General features: G+C 33.9%; 1 long non-coding RNA gene across 1 annotated transcript; it reads right to left on the bottom strand.

Moving 5' to 3' along the window:
• Positions 1 to 951: 951 nt before the first annotated feature.
• LOC120353998 lies at positions 952 to 5331 on the bottom strand. The gene is made up of 2 exons (XR_005572747.1): positions 5179 to 5331; positions 952 to 2522 (listed from the first exon to the last, which is right to left on the bottom strand). It is a non-coding gene; the product is annotated as an uncharacterized LOC120353998 (long non-coding RNA).
• Positions 5332 to 8386: the final 3055 nt, after the last annotated feature.

The following is an 8386-nucleotide window of genomic DNA, read 5'->3' as shown; positions in this document are numbered from 1 at the left end:
GAATCTAAAATCAAACTTTGCATAGATGTGGCGGAGCTCCTGAAATTTTTACAGATATGGGACTTGTGACAGTTGACAGAGCTTATCTATGACTATTTTAGGTATGAATTTGATCAAAATCGTTGAAGCCGTTTTCGAGAAAAATGCAAAAAACCTGTTTTTGATAACATTTTCGCCATTTTAACCGCCATCTTGAATTGCATTTGATCGAAATTGTTCGTGTCGGATCCTTATAGTGTAAGGACCTTAAGTTTCAAATTTCAAGTCATTCCGTTAATTGGGAGATGAGATATCGTGTACACAGACGCACATACACTCATACACACACACACACATACAGACCAATACCCAAAAACCACTTTTTGGACTCAGGGGACCTTGAAACGTATAGAAATTTAGAAATTGGGGCACCTTAATTTTTTTCGGAAAGCAATACTTTCCTTACCTATGGTAATAGGGCAAGGAAAGTAAAAATCAAACTACAGAATTATTCATCATAAATCAGCTGACAAGTGATACACTGATGTGTGGAGAAGCCAGTCTATTGCTGTATTTCCATAAGGTCTATAGTTTCAATCAGGTACTTGTGGATGAGAATACTGCGTGAGTTCTACTGTTCACAGAACTACTAGTAGTATAGATATGAAAGAAGAAGAAGAAGAAAGAAATGTCATATTAAGTGTCCTGTTGATAATTAATATGTATTTTGATGTGCCGAATGTGGAAGGTTTTTCGAATACTGGTTCCTTCAAGTTGACAGAATACATCCATTATCTTTGCATCATGACAAAGATGAATAAAAAACTTAAAATGGTTAATCAATAAATTATAAAAAATTTTTAGTTGTTTCATGATTATTTTTGCACTGTACAAAATACATTGCAGTAATGCTTGTTCGTATATCCAATAAAACATGTGTAACACAAGATAATAATTGAAAACTTGCATTAATTGACTTGTAGAAGATTTTTATTTGCAAAAGCTAAACTTTTTATAGCAACTGACAAATAAAATCAAACATTTATTCATTCCAAAGAGAGAAAGTGACATTTACCTTGAAAATTGATAGATACACATACACATTATAAATTTACATTGAAAAAGTAATAGAAAAGTAAATAATGTATTATACAAAGGAATAAAAAGGGACTTACATAAAGTATAAAAATATTTATTTACCTATCTCTAGCACAATAATTTAATGATATTAAACACGTATTCATATTATCATCATAGGACATTTTCCTTCCTATACATTGAATGCCCTTCCCTATAATTTCATATTTTTACTATAAGCCTAACCAATCAACATAAGGGATTGTAGTCATTGATTTGAACATGTGCATAAACATTTAAAAGTTACCAATTCACAAATATGTGAATTTATTTCGGAAAAATATACATGAATACAATAAAATACAGCACAGCTCATCTTTCACTCGTCTCAAATAGCCAGCGCTCGACAATAAGCCCAAGTTCTATTTCAATTAAGAATTTAATAAATGTAAACATTCAGATAAAATTGTTTACCGCCACAAACAGCTAGATTTATGTATGAAAATGATTTATGAGTGATTGACGAGTTACTAACACGATGTGTGACAATGCATTACTTGTGTTGTCTGAGAGCATCTATTAACAATATTATTCTAAATTTGCATTAGTCTCATAATCAATGTGCCTGGAGAATCTACTTCCAGTCGGAAGCATTAAAAAAGCGTAGAAACATGATAGAAGTTTATGATCGAATATTTTACAAAACAATACAACATTCTCCAACTAATCAACTCTAAATTCCATCAATTCTCATTTAAAATAGGCACCATGAGTCTTTGCGAGAAAATCAATCTAATTTCAGCTAATTAGGTTAACTTAAAATATACAAATAACATTTCAATACAATTAAATTTAATTCACAATATCACAATAATTAACACATCATGTTATGCAATTAAAACTTGAATGTAACGAGAACTTTGCATCTCATGAGCAATTCATTTAAAATAAACAATATTTGAATAAAATTGAAAGTCTACATGAATAATGTCTATGATTTAAAGAAATATACTAACATAAATTTCACATACTACCAAAGATCTTGCAGACTGATTTGATGATTTGAATGACGGAAATACAGAAATACAGACATGGTTTAAAAATACAGTAAACCCTGTTTTAGCCATTATAGAGATGCTCTGAGTGGACTTTACACAGCACATCAGACAATCAGTAGTAGTAAGTAGTAAGTAGAACATTTTAAGCGCATTTATCGACAGGTGGAGAATATTCAGTTGAAAATAAAATTATGAGCACATGTGTCTTTGTTTGGTAAGGTAATATTTACAATGTAGTCTAGTCGGTTGAATAACTATGAGCTTCTGAGACATGTGATGACATGATACGATCAGCACTCGTTGAATCCTCGAACCTCAGCATTCAGTACAACTGAAGGATGCTTCAAGCAATCGGACCAGACATAGAGAGATTCATTCACTAGAGATCATATCCAGGATTCAATTCAACTGAAAAAGAATATAATCTTTATAAATTATTTTCAAGTTATATCCTTCAGCAAGATAGATTACAATTATTAATTTGAGTTGTTGAAAATTGTTTTTACTAGAGATAGTCCAGTCAATATAGACATAAAAAAGGGGGTGTGCTTGCAATTTATATTGTAGTTCTGATTTTTCAATATATTATTTGGATACATGAGAGAAGTCCAGAGCCAAATTCTTCATGCAAAATTTCCTTGTGCTATGTAGAGGGTGGCCCAAAAACCTCGTATTTACGGTTCATTTTCCAGTTTTCAGCTATTTCCGCCAAATCCAGTGATCGGACAGAAAAATTTGCACTCGCCTTTATTAAGATTATAAAATTCTGAATAAAATGAGATTATTCCGAACTCTCTATCTCCAATGAGTACTGAGTTATGATTTTTCAAAAATGAGTGAAATTTGAAGAAAAAAAATCAATTTCGATGAATTTTAGTTTTTGATCAACAATATCTTACGATTGTGACCATTTTGATGTATAATTCAAAATCCCTCTGGGCGTATTTTTGTGCTCTACAATCTGAGATCATTCAGAACTCTCTATCTCCAATGAGTACTGAGTTATGTTTTTCAAAAATGAGTGAAATTTCAAAAAAAAAAAAATTGATGATATCTAGTATTTAACCAACAATATATTCCGATTGTTACTATCTAGACGTAAAATTTAAAATCCTTCTGGGCGTAATCTTGTGCTCTACAATCTGAGATCAGGTGAAGCGCTCTATCTCATATAATTATAGATTTCCAGGTACACCTGACAACAATGCTCCTTGTATTGTGATAAACACCTAATTTTCAGCTTCCACCATCATCACCATCTATATTGCCCTCACAGTGATATTTTGCACAATGATATAAGCTCATGAGATTATGTTCTATGAGAATTACCCGTTAGATGCACTTAATTTCAGTATTTCCTAGTGGAGAGGCGCGCTTAAGGACACCTCAAGGATCAAAATTTCAAACACTTATAACTTTTGACACAATGCTCGGATCTCATCGTACTACACTTTATTCTTATCGGCTCGTCAAGGCAGTTCAAAATCATGCATCACAAGACAAATTCGGTCGAAAATGAAAAAAATTATTGTTGAGCCCATATTCCCATACATAAAAAATGGCCAATTTCTATATTCAAAGCTGAAATTAAATTTTCAAATCTAGTGAGCATTTGAGAGTGTTCTCTGTCTTTCTACTGCAATGAATAATACTTTCGATTCCTATACGATTCAAAAGTTATAGAAGATTTAAAAACTGGCGATTTTAGCTTTTTCATTTTTTTCGTGATTCTACTGTTAATAAAGAGTTTCTAGAACGAGTCTAATACATCATAGAAACTCATGATTGATTCCAAATTGTAGATAACATCATTCTCTACTAGCTCAGTAGCCTAAAATTAATCTTGAATAACTTTTTCCTACCATAGAACTGACTAGACCGTTAATATGAGGAAAATATTTCAATTTCCAGACTTTTTTTAACAATCGAATCACAAATTACCAACATATCTTCTAATGAATCATTTACAGCAAATGGAAGAGAAGATTCTATTGTACCTTTCATGATCAAGTAATGTTTTCTATGATAACGGGTTACCGAGATATAATATAGTTTTGAATATAGAAATTGGCCATTTTTTGTGTATGGGCTTAAGTACACTCAACAATAAATTTTTCATTTTTAGACTGAATTTGACTTGTGATGCATGATTTTGAACTGTCTTGACGAGCCGTGAAGAATAAAGTGTAGTACGATGAGATCCGAGCATTGTGTCAAAAGTTATAAGTGTTTGAAATTTTGATCCTTGAGGTGTCCTTAAGCGCGCCTCTCCACTAGGAAATACTGAAATTAAGTGCATCTAACGGGTAATTCTCATAGAACATAATCTCATATTCTCAACTTATTCAGAATTTTATAATCTTAAAAAAGGCGAGAGCAAATTTTTCTGTCCGATCACTGGATTTGGCGGAAATAGCTGAAAACTGGAAAATGAACCGAAAATACGAGGTTTTTGGGCCACCCTCTACAAAGCACAAGGCAATTTTGCATGAAGAATTTTGTTCTGGACTTCTCTCATGTATCCAAATAATATATTAAAAAATCAGAACTACAATATAAATTGCAAGCACCAATGTATACAGTGACTGGACTAAGAACTTATTTCATCTGATGAGTTGAATCATCTTCATCAGAATAATTCTCTGGTAAACAAGGAACTTCTAGAGAAGTACCTATTAACAAATAATAATCTACATCAGAATGATTGAACTCTTTCATTTTTTTCTTGTATCAGTTATGTTCAATTTTTTAAGCTTGCTAGACTGAAGTTATTAAAATGAAAGTTCTTTGTGTCTCCGAAAGAAAATAATAAACCTAAATTTCAATTAAAATAATATTATTGTTACAATTGAGACATTACACAATTTAACATAAATTTGAAGTATACATATTTGATGCATTTTCAGTTGATAGCAAAGAAGATCAATTTGTTTATTCCAGATTTGCTCTGAAGAAATATCTAGGAATAGATTTCTCCTCAATCATTCATACAGAAACTGTGAATAAATAATAAACTTTCTACAATTCCTAAATATCTACTCAAATCCATGATACTTGGACTCACCTTACTACTTGAAAGCGAAAATTTCTTTGAAATAGTTCACAACATATTTGCTCATATCCGCCAGTTCTGGCCACTGCTTCATAACTACGACTGTGCCAAAAACAACAACCACCGTTGTCAAAATTCGAAATCTGAAAAAAGCAAACAATAATGATATTATTACTTTGTCATGACCATAATTTGTATAATAAATAATTCATGAAAATAGAAAATAAATGAAATTTGACACTCAATTTGAAAGAAAAAAAATTCAAGTGTAAAGCTGCGTACACATATTCGCGCTTCCAACCCGCACCGAGCACGCTCCTCCCTCGTACCGCCCTCGTACCACCATCGAACCACAGTCGCTCCGCCCACGCACCCATCATGAACGTTACGGAAGATGTTTGATCTTCTCGCGTTCCCCGGTCGAACCACTGTTGCTCCCCGGTCGATCATCAATCGCTCTGCTGGAGTGACGTTCGGTTGCGGAGCAGAGCGAAAGTCTGTACGCACCTTTACATTTTTTTAAGTCAGTATCGCATGACAAGATGAACAGTGCAGATGTACGTAGTGTAGTGTAGAAATATAAGTAAGTGAGTCAGCAGTTGATTGTTCACGGTAGTAAGTGGAACAAAACATTGCATCGAATTTCGGTTGAAATACGCCATGTTTATGCAAGCGAAGTGACCCACTTTCGCGCGGCCTTCTATTATCGTCTACGTTCGCGTTTTCGCAGTCGTGAAAGCCGATTAAGAGGGCCTTCCTTAAAGTATGTTCGCGAATTAGGACAATGTCAACACCAATTGGAAAATTGTTGAATCTTCCAAGTTCTCTTGTGCCCGAGTTTGAAGAGCAGGAAAACGAGGAAGATAAAAACGAGATCATGGAACCCACCAACACAACAGAGATCCAGTGTTCCCCGGATCGCTTCATAGAATTGAATATCTAAGCTTCAATCTGCAGCCAAGAGGACGTTCTTCATAGCCTGGAAGGAGTCGGATGAGAAAAGAAAGCGATTAGAGAAAAGTAACGCAGAACTACTGCGGAAAATTGAAAACTTGGAATTACGATTTCGGAAAATCGAACAGAACATCGATATCCAATAGTCAAGCAGTCCAGTCCGTCCAGTTCAAGCCACAACAGAAGCAGTCGAGAACTACGAAGAGGAATTGGCAAAAGAGACAGAGTTGGCAAAGATCCGGGTTTGCAACAAACGTGTTACGAAGAAGAGGAAGCTAAACATATTTGAAAGATACATCTGCACTGTTCAAGAGCTCACGCGATACTCACTTAATAAAATGTAACACTTTTGTCTCTTGAACCAAAAGAACACCTGCTTGTAGTTTTCGCCAGGTAAATAAAACTGTTGCAGTTGAAACGTCCAATGTTGATTTCGAGAATAAAAAGAAAATGGAATGCTACCGGACTCTTACAACGACAACAGGAGTTGGAAGCAGTTCTAAACATAGGTAACGTAGATATATGTCTTATGTCAGACACACATTTTACTGAGCAGTGTTACATAAAATCAAAGTTTATAGGACCTATCACGTCCTACAACCTAACAATGTTGCAAGAGAGGGAAGCGCAATCATCATTAGAGACAACTTACAACATAATGAAGATGTTAAAATAGAAACTGAGAGAATACAATTAACAGGTGTAGCTGTACAAGCAGTAAATTATTTATACGGGTTTACACTCTACAAAACCTAGTTTTGTGGGTTCTAGAACTATGAATGAGCTGACAACACTTGGAGATGAAATTGCACTTTGTGTACTCTAAACTAATACAAGGAACTATTGAATCACTAAATAATAGGTGATTACTACTACAATCAACAATATCAATCAACAAATAAGTCCTTAAATGACCTATATAAAGATTAATCACTTATAACACAGTTCTCTAATATTTACAGTTCATTAACACAGTATAATAATAATAATAATAATAATGTCTCTGGTCGAGGGTACAACACGACCAGAGGAGTTTATTCAAATTATAAACATGATTACAAAAAGCATAAAGCTACATTATTTACAAAGTATTGATACAATTGGTTGATTATTTGCTGATCTAAGAAAATGTGGCCCCCACTATATATAAATATGTGTCGGGATGCCCTAATTTGCTATTGTTTAAGATTAGTAAAAAAGAAAAAAATTCTAATAAAGATACATCTTGCAAGTTCATGAAAACCACATTATATACACAAATTAAAAAAGAAAATTGATAACCTAAGATGTAGAAATTTTATAAAAACTTAACATAAAAACAATTATAATACTTGTGGAAAAATATCATTAAAATGAAGAAAAATAAGAATGGAACAGTATGAAACATTTTCAGTATGCAACACTATCACTGTCTGTATCTTATACCAGGACTTCGTATCACAGTTCACGTATCACGTATCTTTACCACTGTTCTGTATCACGGGCTTGCGTATCTGTATCACCGTCCTTGTATCTCGTATCTTGATACAACTGTCATGACAATAATATTTATTATCACTATACTACACTAGATTAATAATACGATACTGTCACTATACAATATCACTGTAGAGCTGCCAGGCTTTGGATACGGCTGACACTCTGTTCCTTTACCAGTTATTACCACTGAAGGTCTTGCTTATCACTCACTTGTTTATCACTGACTGACTGACTAGGTGTGATATCCCTCTATATATAGGGTATAACTATACCCTAATGTTTTTATTCCATAAAAATCCAGAAGGATGGATGCTTCTTCCCTATTATCCACACAATAACAAACCAGAAGTAACCAGTACTTTTTAGAAGACCCTAGAGATGTAAACAAAAAAAGATGACTCAGTCCCATAGACAATAGGGACCTGTAAATCATCAGCCACTCTGCTTCCCCATTCAGCATTTCCGGCTCTGCAGGACCTGCAGGATCTCATCACTCTGTCTCCCTCTATTTGTTTCCATCTCTGTTCTTCTTCATACCACTCACGAACATGTGTGAATCCATAACATTATAGATTTGTAGTTGCAGCTGTCTACTGTCCACCTAGATATTCCAATAGAAAATATACATTGGGGATCACAACCCCTAAAGGGAAAGCGCTCTATGATGCAATAAGAGATTCAGAATGGAGCTATTTCAACCGGCAAACCAACTACTGGACAACGGACACAAGAAAGATCCCTGATCTTATAGACTTTTTATTATAACTAATACTTCAGGTGTACCCTT

Source organism: Nilaparvata lugens, chromosome 1 (genome assembly GCF_014356525.2).
Source record: "Nilaparvata lugens isolate BPH chromosome 1, ASM1435652v1, whole genome shotgun sequence".
In the NCBI taxonomy this organism is placed as follows: domain Eukaryota; kingdom Metazoa; phylum Arthropoda; class Insecta; order Hemiptera; family Delphacidae; genus Nilaparvata; species Nilaparvata lugens.
Note: the sequence above shows the minus strand (reverse complement) of the source record. Positions and strands in the feature narration are given on the sequence as shown.